Source organism: Mixophyes fleayi, chromosome 1, assembly GCF_038048845.1.
Source record: "Mixophyes fleayi isolate aMixFle1 chromosome 1, aMixFle1.hap1, whole genome shotgun sequence".
NCBI classification, from domain to species: domain Eukaryota; kingdom Metazoa; phylum Chordata; class Amphibia; order Anura; family Limnodynastidae; genus Mixophyes; species Mixophyes fleayi.
In genome coordinates this window covers 7545387-7560115 of record NC_134402.1, presented here as the reverse complement: position 1 = coordinate 7560115, position 14729 = coordinate 7545387, and positions in this window count along the sequence as shown.

Genomic DNA, 14729 nt, shown 5'->3' with positions numbered 1-14729 from the left:
ACAAGATATAGAAAAATGTGAATTGTATTCAAGATAAAAGAATACAAATTTTATTATTAGCATTAAACTTGGAATAATACATAAGTCAATGAGCGCTTAACTTTCAGTATATTATTAGTTCGTAGAGAGGGATAACCTGTGTTAATGCTGCTCTTGCAACAGTAGGGGTAGAGCGCAACTCCCCCCCCCCCCGTTTTTGCCAAACACTCCCGTTAAACACACTACCACACAGGTGCAGAGAGTCGCGTCTGGGCTCTCTGAACCTGCGCGGTAGTGTGTTTCTCACTTTGAGCAGGGCAGATGAGAGTAGGAGTTCCGGATATCCAACCGCACAGAGGAGCATGAGCAGGTTAGTAGCTAAGTGCGCAGTCAGCCTGTCATTTTAAAAGAGAAGGGTGAGCACACTACATTCTTTATATACTACACTATGGTGCTAGCTGTCCTTCGTGGGCTGACCACTCTCCCTTTAGTGTCTGGTCTTGCCTCTATGATGGCTCGCCACACCCCCTCTGGTGGGCCCCTAGCGTTGCAGTCCCCCGGTGGGCCCTTCATGCCCCAGTCCGACACTGTACAAAGTTGCCATCAGCTGTTAGATTAGTGATAACAGTGTGTGTTCCTTTTTAAAACTTGTAACACATCATTACAGTTGAGGAGAATTTTATTATGAAGGTAGAGGCAGCAAGTTGTTATAATAATATTCATCTCATGTAGTTGTTACCCCTAATTTTTTCAGCTGTTAATATCATTCTTATCTCTCCTAATTTTATAATGACGGCTTAGTGAGTCTTAGTTATTTTTTATTTGTAATGCCGTTTGGGGAGGAGTTTAAAATACCCCTTATCCTTTAATCCGTCTGTTTGTGATATTATCAATTGTAACTTTCCTGTACTTTTTTGTATGATTGATAGCAATTTCCGATGGTAAATTTCTGTTTTTTTCTTATTTTGATATTTCTTTCCTTCACATTCAGGATGTATACAGGTGGATAATAAACTAATCATACATGCTGTTTATCTAAGATATAAATGTATTTTCTACATAGAGGTCCCTGGCGACAGTTTCGTTTTGCTGCCACTCGCTCTAACGCATGTTTTGCCTCTTTCTTTTTCAAGGAGTCAAACCGATTGTGACTCGGGTTAGTGTTTTAAATATATGAGGACCAATCCGATCTTAAGTTAAATGATTGACATTTCTATGTGTTCTGCTTAGTCCACCATTTTCCTTTTTTTTTTCTCACTATGAATGTATAGAAAAAACAGATTTTTTTTCTCTAATATAAGTTTTTTATTCATTTACCTACTATAGGTTTTCCTCCTTTAAAATTTTTTCATAATAAATCAAATATTGTTATGTAATTATTGAGCTAAAATTAGTTATTATTCAGACAAATTCATTATATAGATAATGTAAAAATTACAATCAAGTAGTATAGACCATATATTTCTGATAAAAATTTATTTGTATCCATTGAAAAAGTGTGTGTCATTATTGAACAGAAAAATACATATTGTAGCGATAAGTGATAATCAACTAATTAAATATATTCCCTGTGAAATGAATTATTAGTGATATGAATTAATAATATATAATACGATAAAGTTAATAATTATAATTTTTTCCTAAAAGGTGAGTGTAATCATCAAATAAATTAAATGTGAAGGGTAAGTGTAAAACATAATTAGTGCAGTGATTGATACTGTGTTGATTGATACAGTGATTAATACAATATTAGTACAGTGAATAAAACAATATTAATACAGTGATTAAGACTAACTTGTGAATAAGTGGAATAAACAAAATACTGTGATCAAAATAATTTGATAGTGAAATTAAATGTGATTGGTCATTTAAAGATTATTATTTTTATTTTTAGTGAATTTGCTTTGAAATGTTTGTTATTTGATTTAATTTCTGTATGTAAGTAACTTATTTATTGAATTTCATATTGCTTTGCTCTTAAATATTGAGGTGTCAGCTCAACCCCACACACAGCCCCCACAGGATAACCCTGGACTCCACCAGGTAATTCTCCTAATTCTCTCCATATTATGATGTTCAAGATGTCCAGTTTTTCATTTCAATTTTTTAATTCTTTGATTTTTTAAAAGAGTATATTTCTATTATTTAAAATGTATTCCATATACGCCAGCTTTTGTTAGATCTTCGGCTATAATCTAACCATAATACATTTTGCTTCTTTATAATAATAATACAATATATTCTATATTAATAGATCAGTATGTCACCCATAAATAGAGATCTCTATTTTATTTTGATTATCAATGTTGAAGATATATTCCATTTCAAGTATCTCAAATGTATTCTATATACTATTCTTTACATATATTATAGTATATCGTGCAGTCTCCATTTGTAATCATTTGTGATAAAAAAGCTCAGTGATTTCAAGCCTGGTACTGTGACAGGATGCCACCTTTGCAATAAGACGGTCCGTGAAATTATATCCCCAATCGATATTCCACGGTCAACTGTAAGTTTTATCATTAGAAAGTGGAAGCATTTAGGAACAACAGCAAATCAGCAACAAAAAGGAAGACCACATAAAATCACAGAGCGGGGTCAACAACTGCTAAAGCGTATGGTGCGTAAAAGACACCAACGCTCTGCTGATTCCATAGCTGAAGAGTTCCAAACTTCCACTGGCATTAATGTAAGCACAAAAACTGTGCAGCGGGAACTTAATGGAATGGGTTTCCACAGGCGAGTAGCTGCATGCAAACCTCACATCACCAAGACCAATGCCAGGCGTCAGATGGAGTGGTGTAAAGCAAACCGACACTGGACTGTGGAGTAGTGGACACGTGTTCTATGGAGTGACGAATCACACTTTTTTGTTTGGCAGTCAGATGGGCAAGTCTGGGTTTGGTGGATGCCGGGAGAATGTTACCTGCTTGACTGCATTATGCCAACTGTGAAGTTTGGTGGAAGATGGATAATGGTATGGGGCTGTTTTTCAGGGTTTGTACTAGGACCCTTATATCTAGTGAAGGGCAATCTTAATGCTTCAGCATACCAAGTCATTTTGGACAATGCTATGCTTCCAACTTTGTGGCAACAGTTTGGGGAAGGCCTTTTTCTATTCCAACACAACTGTGCCCCAATGCACTAAGCAAGGACTACAAAGACATGGTTCAATTGCTGCCCCTTTTTTTTTATTTCACTAGTGATACATAAGCATATAATTTCTATTAATAAGTATATATTTCTATTAATAAGTATACATTTCAATTCTTTTTTTCATTTATTTTTATTTCTTTTTTATTTTCATTTCTTTTTTTTTTATTTGCACTATTATCTTTTTTTTATTTTTTTATCTATTTTTATTTTCCTTTCTATTTTTATTTCTTTTTTTTATTTCTTTTTATTTTTAATTCTTTAACACTGTGCCAACATTGATGTGTCTTTAGGGGCTAGATTTAATAAACTGCGGGTTTGAGAAAGTGGAGATGTTGCCTATAGCAACCAATCAGATTCTAGCTGTCATTTATTTAGTGCACTCTACAAAATGACAGCTAGCATCTGATTGGTTGCTATATAGGCAACATCTCCACTTTTTCAAACCCGCACTTTTGTAAATATACCCCTAGGTGTTTTACATATCATCATCATCATCAACATTTATTTATAATGCGCCTGCAAATTCCGTAGCACTTTACAATTGGAAGCAAACATTAATAAAACAATACTGGGTAATACATACAGACACAGAGGTAAGAGAACCCTGCTCGCAAGATTACAATCTATAGGACAGTGGGAGTTTGAAACACAAGGGCATGTGCTACATCATATTGCACATTGTACCAGCTAGAATGCATGGGTAAAAAGTATTGAGTGGGCTGCGTGCACAGTCACACAGCAATGTTGGTCAGAGGGTTGTTGTCTTGTGTTAGCTGTGTAGAGGGTGGTAATAGGGTAACCTAGGGAGATTAGGATGATGGTTGAGGAATATCATAAGCTTGCCTCAAGAAGTGGGTTTTCAGAGAACGCTTGAAGGTTTGAAGACTAGAGGAAAGTCTTACTGTGCAAGGGAGGGAATTCCACAAAGTAGGTGCAGCCCGAAAAAGTCCTGTAACCATGAATGGGAGGATGTGATGAGAGTGGAAGAGAGACGCAGATCTTGTGCAGAACGGAGGTGTCGAGTCGGAAGATATTTTGAGACAAGTGAGGAGATGTATGTCGGTGCAACTTTGTTGACAGCCTTGTATGTTAGTAGAAGAATTTTATATTGGATTTGTTGAAATAAAGGCAACCAATGTAGAGACTGACAGAGTGGCTCAGCAGGTGAAGAACGGTTTGCAAGGAAAATCAATCTAGCCGCTGCGTGCAAAATAGATTGTAGGAGTTCAAGTCTGACTTTGGAAAGACCAGTAAGGAGGGACTTGCAATAGTCGATGTGGGAGATGATGAGTGCATGATTAAGGTTTTGCAGTGTCTTGTGTGAGATATGTGCATATTCTGGAAATGTTCTTTAGATGTATGTAACATGATTTAGATATAGAGTCGATGTGGGGAATAAATGATTTTTGTGAGTCAAGGATTACACCTAGGCAACGAGCTTGCGGGGTGGGATTTATGGTCATGTTATCAACAGAAATAGAAATGTCAGGCAGGAAGCTTCTGTTTTTAGGTGTGAATATTATTAATTCATATTTTGAAAGATTGAGTTTGAGTTGGCGAGAAGACATCCAAGATAAAATGGCAGAAAGACAGTAACACAAGACAACACAGATGGTGATAGATCAGGAGAGGATAGACAGATTTCTGTGTTATCCGTATAGAGATGATACTGAAATCTAAAGGATCTTATTAGTTTTCCAAAGAGAAGTGGTGCAGATAGAGAATAGCAGAGGACCTAGGACTGAGCCTTGTGGTCTCCAACTGATAAAGGAAGTGGAGCAGAGGTAAATCCAGAGAAATTAACACTGAAAGAGCGATTAGATAGGTAGGATGAGCACCAGGATAGGACAGTGCCTTCAAGACCTAGGGATTGTAGTGTCTGTATGAGGAGTGAGTGGTCAACAGTGTAAAATGCAGCAGAGAGATACAGGAGAATTAGAAATGAGTAATGTCCTTCATTTTTTGCTGTGATCAAATCATTGACAACCTTGGTCAGCACAGTCTCTGTGGAGTGTTGAGAGTGAAAGCATGACTGAAAAGAATTCAGTAGGTTGTTTGCTGTAAGAAAGTGTGTGAGGCCAGTGTAGGCAATTCTCTCGAGAAGCTTGGAGGGACTCGGGAGCTGGGAGATTGAGCAGTAATTTGAGAGAGAGTTTGGGTCAGAATTCTGTTTTAAAAATAGGAGTAATCACTGCATGCTTGAATAGTGATGGAAAAATTGAGGGAGATAGATTACAAATTACAGATTTTAGTTAGAGGTGGAATGAGCACATGAGACAGGGATCTACTATTTTGTGAGGGAATGGGATCAAGTGGACAGGAGGTAGAGTGGGAAGATGAGAAGAGAGTAGAAATTCCCTCTTCATTTGTGGTATCAAATGAAGAGAGAGTGTGAGAGGGTGCTACAAAGTCATTGAGCTGATTGCTTGTCGAGGGAGATTATATAATTTCAAGTCTGATCTTATCTATTTTGTCCTTGAAATAGGAAGCAAGATCCTGGGCACTGATGGTAGTCGGAGGATTTGGGGTGGGAGGATACTGTCATACTGTCATTTATTTGCTTTCATTTTTTGCATTGAGCACGTTTCTTCTTTTATTTCTGTTTATTTTGATGGTTTGTGATCATATTGATTTTACATAGCTCATTTTCAAACCAGGAGAGCCAAAAGAAACCAAATCATAATCCAAAGAGAAGTCAGGAACTAAAGGTACATTGGAGCAAGAAACAGGGAGATGGTAATGAAAACAGGACAAAGAAGATGCTGGAGTTAGATAATGACCTAATACACTGTCACTGTAATGGTGCCAGAGTCAGCTATAAATAGAGTGTGGTTGGTCTGATTTCTCTGATAGAAATCGGGCTGTCAGTTTCATCACTGACCGCAGACTGCCTGAACAAGAAGAGATCCAGTTGCCTAGCAACAGAACATGCCAGACAGGAGAGAGCAGGGACAGTGCGGGGATGGTGCCTGACAAATCTCAGGTGGTAGTAGGATAGGCAATAGTGAAAAGGTGAATTTTGAGAGCGCTTGAATAATGTAAGGTTGGAGGACAGTCTAGTTGTGTGGGAAAGAGAGTTCCATAAGTGAGGAGCAGTGCAAGAGCAGTCTTGGATGTGGGCAAAATTATCAGAGGGGAACAGGCATCAGTCATAATGGAGAGGTTAAGTCAGAGTGTACCTCGTGACAAGGTCAAAGATGTTGATGAGGGTGAGCAACTTGAATTAATTATGTAGGTAATGGGGAGCTGGTGTATGGATTTGCAGAGTGGTGCAGGGGAGGAGGCGGAGTGGAAGTAGAAGACAAGTCTTGCTGCTGCATTTAGGAAACATTTTAGAGTGGAAAGAAGGGTGAGGGGATGCCAGATAGCAAGTAGTCCAAGTATGAGATAATCAAACAATGAATAAGGAGGTTTAATAATGTCCTGAGTGAAAAAGGGGCAAATTCTGGCAATATTTCATAGGAGAAGGAAGCAAGATTGCATAAGAGATTGGTTATGTGGAGTGGCGCTTAAGGCTGAGTTGATAATGACACCAAAGCAGCATACACGGAGAACAAGGAAAGTGTAATTTTTTCAACTGTCAGAGAGACACAGGTAGGGTAATAACTCTAAGAGGAGGAAAGATAATGAGTTCAGTCTTGAACATGTTGAGCGTGAGGTAGAATTGGGACATTCATGCAGAGACTGCAAAGAGACATTAGGATATGGGATATGAGAGAAGGAAAGAAGTGGAGGACAGATATATTTGAGTGATGTTTGCATATAGGTGCTAGTGAAGGAGCCTTTGAGTTCACCAAGAAAAGAGGTGTAAAGAGTGAAATGCAGAGGGTTGCGAATACCACCTTGAGGGACCTCAAAAGTTAGAGGAAGTGGAGAGAAGCATGAGTTAGAAGTAGAGACACTGAATGCCTGATCACAAAGGTAGGAGATGAAACTAGAGAGAACAGTGCTTCAAGGGCTAAGAAAGTGAAAGGCGTTGAGGAGAGGAGGAAGTTCAACTGTATCAAAATCAGCAGAGAAGTCAAGGAATATGAGCAGGGAGGAGTGAAATTTGGCGTAATTATCATGTGTGTATTTTTAACTGAAATCTAAAACAGACATATAATAATGTTTTAAAATAAAATTTAAAAAAATAGCCATGAGTAGATCATTGGTCACTTTAGTGAGTATGATCTCAGTTAAATATAGAGAAGCCCAATTGCAGAGGGTTGAGAGGACTGTGGGCACGTATCTGGCGATTCTGAGCGTATCGTACACAAAGTCACTCTGCGCGTGCCCAGATCCAGGAGATACGTCCGTGAATGCAGCCATGTCCGTTGTGTGTTCGCACGCAAAGGACACTTACTATAGTCAATAATTTCCGGGAGTGAACTGGGTGCAGAAGGGGCGTATTTACATAGTCAATGTACAGTAGGGGCTTGCCAAACTCAAGCACACACAGCCATGTCTGACTCCAGCTCTGACCTCTGCTGTATCTCTTGCTCTAGCTGTGGGTCTAAGTCCTGAACAGTAGTGTTTACAGTCTTGTATGCATGTTATTACGTGTTAGCAATCACGAGCAACTGTAAAAATGTATTTTATATTCAGAATTTTATGTTCAGTAGACATTAACAACATTCTAATAAATATATTTCAAGGGAAGGTTTTTTTTTTTTAAAAAACTATTTTAAACTGTTTTATCATTAATGACTTTATTATTATTAACAGGTGACATTATTTTTTATTTTATTTTGCTGTGCGTTCTTTTGCAAAGTTAAAATCCACAGATATTGGTTTCTGTTTTAAAATTTTCTGACTCAAAAATCAGAATAAAATCAAAGGCCTTTTTATTTGTGGAACTTGTAAGGCATGTCAACTTACCATCACGACAAAAGAGTATAAGGATAGATATGGAAAAGCCTGGAAAATCGAGCTCTTCTTAAATTGCAACTCCTCCTCTGTCATTTACTGTATTTTTTGTCCTTGTCACAAAAATTATACTGGAATGACTATCCGGCCTTTCAAAGAACGCTTGCTAGAACACGCAGAAGATGTAAGAATGTAAGAAATGCTAAGAAAGATCAAATGAACTTTAAAGTTCTAACAAAAGTTGCAAAGCATTTATTATTATTTTATGATAATAATCCTAAATTAATGCAAGCCCTTGCAATGGAAAATATACATATGGGAATCAGAGGAGGAGATCTCCAAAAAGAATTACTTAAGAGAGAAGCAATGCAAATATTTACAAAGGGCAGTATGATCCCAAATATAATGATCTCAACAGTTACCTTGTATATCTATGAGACTCAGCCCAGTGTATCTGTACTATGAATAACTCTTAGCCAACTGACATACAGTACTGTGCAAAAGTTTTAGGCAGGTGTGGAAAAAATGCTGCAAAGTTAGAATGCTTTCAAAAGTAGAAGTGTTAATAGTTTATTTTTATCAATTAACAAAATGCAAAGTGAATGAACAGAAGAGAAATCTAAATCAAATCAATATTTGGTGTGACTAACCTTTACTTTCAAAACAGCATTAATGCATCAATTCTTCTAGGTACACTTGCAGACAGTTTTTGACGAAACTCGGCAGGGAGGTTGTTCCAAACATCGTGGAGAACAAAGCAATACTATGCTACTACTTCATATATTACCATCACTTGTGTATTATATGTATGTGTAAACTTGGACAGTATTCATATGATGAAATACATAATTTAGAGATATGTTTTTGCCCACAGTGTTCATCCCAGAGAATATCAGCAGCTCCAAGCTTTCATATTTGCCATTAATGAGGTTAACAGGAACCCGAATATTCTGCCCAATGTTACTCTGGGAATGTATGCATATGATTCCTGTGGACATACAATGAAAAGTATAAAAGATGTTATAGAGATACTGTCTGGACACGAGATGGAAGTTCCCAATTATTTATGTACGGAACATGGTAAATTGGCTGGTGTTATTGGAGATCTTCATTCTGAAACTACCTATACAATGGCACAATTACTGAATCTTTATGGATATACACAGGTAATTGCTGCAAATATTTTTTCTGTAAAATACAGGAAAGTTAAGTTACCCACTTTTAAAGCTAACATATTGTTATTCATGGGTAAGCTAGTATTCTAGAAAATATGTTAAAGAATGACTGTTAAATACACAGTATATGGGGCTGATGCAGAGTGAGAGACACAGCTGTTTGTGCAGTGTAAAATATACACATTTGTACGCCCATAAAATAATACATGAATATGCTACGGAATATGTTGGCGCTATATAAATAAATGATGATGATGCTCGCATCTGATGCTTGCGCCCTAACAGTTGGTGAGGTGGAATGGGAAGGGTTGAAAGTAAGAAATAGCAACATATAGTATGAAAAACATTGTTTTAATTGTTGTAGGAAATAATGGACTGTTAAGTGCGTATTGTCGCTAACCAATAACGATTGTCGAACCTCGATTTGTGTTTCCAAAGCACTAAGATTTATTCTCAAAAAGTAGCAGAATAATTCAAGCGAAATAATAATAATAAGTACAGCCCTTACTTATCGCAGGCGCTCTGGATCCAGTGCAGTCATTCAATCCTGAAGTCTGGGGACAAGATGTCCCCAGACTTCAATCATTCAATCCTGAAGTCTGGGGACAGGATGCCTGAACACTAGATGTGAAGCTGCTGCTTATATGCACACAGAAATACAGTAATACAATGAAGATGGTATAGCTTGCTTCTATTGGTCCAGGTTTCAGGAAGGTCCAAGGGGTTGTCAATCATTGGCTAGTTCATCCTAAGGAATCCAAAGGAGGGGGTCATCTCTCCAGGGGGTATGCTCTGCTCTTCCCGCCAAGATTTCTTAGTCTTAAGTAGTTCATAATTCCCTATCATTCATAACTTGTGTATGCACTCTGCGATTCCTTCGCAGAGTGAACCAAGCAGTAGCAAATGTAAAGAGGTTTATTATGAAAGCACACATGATATGATTCCTTCAACCTGTTCCATATATTTCACTAATGTGCATATAACTCATATTATAACACATAAATACTACTATATTTCGACATAACTGACTATGTGTTGCAACTACCATTAATGTGTACTATTTTACAAGTATGCGTGTTTGTGCGAATGTATGGTAAAAGACCAAATACTGTTGCTGCCACGTGTAGTAGCTGCGTACGCCCTTCCACGCCGTAGCGTGCCCTTGCACGCCGTAGCGTACCATGCGCATCTTTTCAGACAAAGACAACCAAGTTTGCTCAATTTGAATTGAAATGACTTTATCCAATTTGATGACTTCGACAGGACTTATAAGGCCCACAACCAAATTTCCTTTAAAACATTTTTAATGTTATAAAATAGCATTCAGGGTAAAGTTCATAGGAAAGCAGGAGAGTCCTGTCATTATTGTGAAGCAGTTCTGTACAGAATATTCAGCTTTAACAGATTGCTGATCAATTGCTATTAATTTCAATCTTAAATAGACTTTACACAGACTAGTGGCTACTAGTTGTTAATGCATTGCATATATATAATAGTACTAGAAAGTGTATACAGACTGAGTTAGATATATATCATTCTGAACTAATGAGTATATTTATTTATTTGAGAAAAACAGTGTTTTTGCTGTCAGACTATTACCAGCAGAATCCATTAAAAAAAAAAAGGATTTCATTCTTTAAACTTAAAAGTTTTTCTAGTGAAAGTAATCCTGTGTGGGCCAGTGACAACTTAAATAATTTAGAAAAAAACTGGTTGTTTGCGTGTGAGATTCAGCAGCAGTAGCACACCCCAAAAAAAGGCTATATATATTATTTCTATTTTTCATTACTTGTTTATTTTGGAAGGGTCATTCAGTGAAATGTATTTTTAAGGAAGGCAGCACGCAGTAGCACACCCCAAAAATTGCTATATATTCTAATATTTTCTATTTTTCAATACTTGTTGTGGCCGGGATCCAAGTGTTTGGGCAGCGGACGTGTGTGACGGCCATGTTTAAATAGGTGTCGGGCGGGTTAATACCCAGCACTGGAGAGATTAAAAACACCAGCGCTAGGTGTTGCATGCCTAAAGTAAATGTTTAAATGTTTAAATGTATTTAATTGAAAAAAAAAATTGTTTTACAATGTGCACATACCCGGTGCCGCAGCATGGGAAGGGTTAAACCCCGGTGCTAGGGTGTATAAATGTACAATTGAAGAGTTTTAATAAATAAATGTAAATACTTAAATTTTGTAGGGGCTGCAGCACTGCTAGTTAACCGGTGCGCAGCACTGAAAGTGTTAACTCCCAGCTGTAGGAGCCGGGAGTGTAACAATGTGTGTAAAAAGTGTATTTAAATGTAAGCTCTATAGAAAATATATGTGTATGTGTATATTAAAAAAAAAGGAACCATCTACAGCAACCCTTATCAACAGTAACAGTTCAGGAGTACCAACCCAGGTGCCCAGTGAGGCGGTACACTAGTAGCGACAGTTACCTAAAAGGACGCGGTTCTGGATGCCGCTAAGGAGTGCAGTGATGGCAGCAGCCAGCTTAAGCCCCTCCTACTGCGGCAGAGGGCGCATTTGGGAGAAAGAAAGGGGGCGGAGGCAAGGCAAGCCCATCCAGTCCCCAGCAACACAAGTGACAGGATGGTCGAGGCGGTTCATCTTGTCACAGATTTTTGGTGGCAAACGGTGGGATAACCCCAGGCGGCTTTCGTGCACCAGTCAGGAGAGCTGAGTTATTCAGGAGAGGAATAACTGCAGCCAGGAGAACGCGTAGGATGTCTGATTATGCCAACGTGTCCAGGGCGGAGCTAAGGCTCTATGCAATGCCAAAGCCATTAACATCAGCCATTCGCCAAACAGGGCAGAGATGAGAGAGGCGCTGAGAGAATGGCGCAAGTAGAATACTCCACTACTACACTCCACTACAATTTATGACATACTTCAAATTTAAAGCATATTAAATAGTCTATGCATATAAAAAGGAACTGCACAGAAGCACAAATATGTGAGGAACAAATCTCTAATTTAAAGATCCAATTATCTCAAAAAGGTTATTCACATGAGATAATAGAGGGGGCACTTAGTAAGATAAATAAAATTGATAGGGCATCACTAAAACCTAAGACTAAAGAGACTAAAAAGAACATAGGGAATAATTTTGCATTTATTACCCAGTATAATAGGCAATATAAGAAAGATGAGAATGTGCTGTGTAAACACTGACGAGTTTTACTGAGTGATCCCACACTCCGATCTATTTTACTTACAAAGCCTAAATTTATCTATATAGGGTTTCATCAGTGCAGCATGTGCTTACCTAGTAGAAATATCAAAAGTAATAAATTGAAGATTACAGAATATATATCTACAACAGGATTGAAATTAAAGATTTTATTACTTGCCACTCAAAGAACGTCATTTATCTGATCCAATGCATATGTGGTAAACAATATATTGGCAAAACTAGTCAAACTCTAGAAATACATTTAGTTGAACATCTCCACAATATCAAATATGTAGCGCTGAATCAATGAAATCCTTCTGTGGGATAAAATTAGTGATTGACAACTGGAGATGTAAAGATCCGGAAATCAGATTATCTAAGGCAGAGATGGAGAGTATCTTTAAATTACAGACATTAATCCCAGATGGTCTGAATGCAGGCTTTGAACTTAAATGGTGTTTATAGAATCCCGACAGCCAATTGATGTTTGGTTATATATTTTTTTAAGACTGTGAATTTCTGAATGTACTATGAGGAATATATTGCCCTGATTGTGGGTATATATAAATATATATATATATATATATATATATATATATATATATATATATATATATATACATAAATAAAATGGGATCGTTTTAGCTACGATATCATTTTATTGGATATAGCAATCATTCATTTTAACAAAAAGAATATTTTAATTCTGGAATTTATTGGTTGTCAAATGGAACATGATTTTAGAAGCAATATATTTTGTATAGATGTTGTATCGTATTTAGAAAGAAAATATCTTTTTCTCTTATGTAGAAGTGTTCACATTCATAAAAAATAGATGAGAGGAGTTATATCATCGGAGTGTATTATATCAATGAGAAAAGGAGTGTTCAAAGCCTATGGGTTTAAATCAGTAGATTTAATTAAGTCTGTTAAAAAAAATATAGACTGCTTTGTCTGAAATCGATCTGACGATAGGCTCTGCATAATGGAGAGTAGACATGTTATTATGTAAATTTGGGAAACGTTACCGTGGTCACATGTGTGTAAATTAAGAAGTGAAATGTTATTAATACAATGTGAAAATATCAAGATAAAAGTATTGATTAGAGAATGAAGAAAGGTAAATGAGTGTTTTAGAATATTAAAGGAATATGAGTAAATGTGTCTATTAAATGTGTAGAAGTAACTTATGAAAGGAAATATAGTAACCGGAATTTATTATATTAATTGACCTTGGTGAAGGTTTAGAGAGTAAAGTTTCTATTTTTGCAGATGACACTAAACTCTGTAAGGTAATAAAATCAGAGCAAGATGTAGCTTCTCTACAGAGGGACTTAAATAACTGGAGGATATGAGGTTTAACATAGATAAATGTAAGGTTATGCATTTATGGATCAAAAACAAGAATTTATGTTGGTTCATGCTGGAATAGAACAGCAACTGCTTAAGAAGACTGGAGAAGAAGTCTCTTATTCGGTAATTCCTAATTATAAGGGCACAGTCGTGCCCTTATATTAAAGTTACATCTAAAAAACGACATTCTGCCATTGGAAATCTGTGAGAGGGGGGGTGTTTGAGGGTCTACATTTTAAAATGTATTAAAGCTATTAAGCTGAAATTTGTCATGCGAATGGAGAACTGTCCACAGGTGCCGCATGCCAAATTTCAGGAAAAAAGAATAAAAAATGACAATTTAGGAACAATCTAAATTTCAAAATCTGTCCGTTTTTTTCCACTTGCTGTTTTGCAAAAGTCGCCGTTTTTCTGTCTTTTTTGGGGGGGAGCGTAACTCGGTGTACAGGGCGTTTACAGACACGCGGTAAGTTTTGTTAGAAAGCTATTAGGGCTGAAGAGTGCCTTTGAGGGTTCACAAGTTTGACAAAGTTACAGTTTTTTTACGATTTGGTAAAATATGCCCCATTTTAAAGATAGGGGATTTCATAACATTGCGCATGTCAGATAGAGGTGTGTGCTGGGTGTACTGAAAGTGGCTTCACTTTTCTTCTGTAAGCAGGAGAATTTAGCCATATTTATTGGGTACAGGGGGGGTGGTTGGTGTTTTGGTGCTGATGGGGGGCACGCTATACTAGTATTAGCCCTGGCACCGCTCTCATTTCACAGTTTAATAATCTCTCCGAGCGGTGCCAGAGCTGTGTTACAGAGCCTGTTTAAACTTCCCGCCCCTCAGTGACGTCAGTTAATTTATTCACTGCACTAAGCTGGGACCTGGGAAATTCAAAAGTGCTCTGAGGTTCCTGCTGTGATTTAAAAAAAAAAAAAAGTGTGGGGTCCCTCCTCTATTTAGTCTTAACCCTAGTGCTGCCAGTCTATTGCTAGTTCCGTGAAAATCGGGGAAAAAATTTGCGTGAGGTCCCCCCTATTTTCACGGAACCA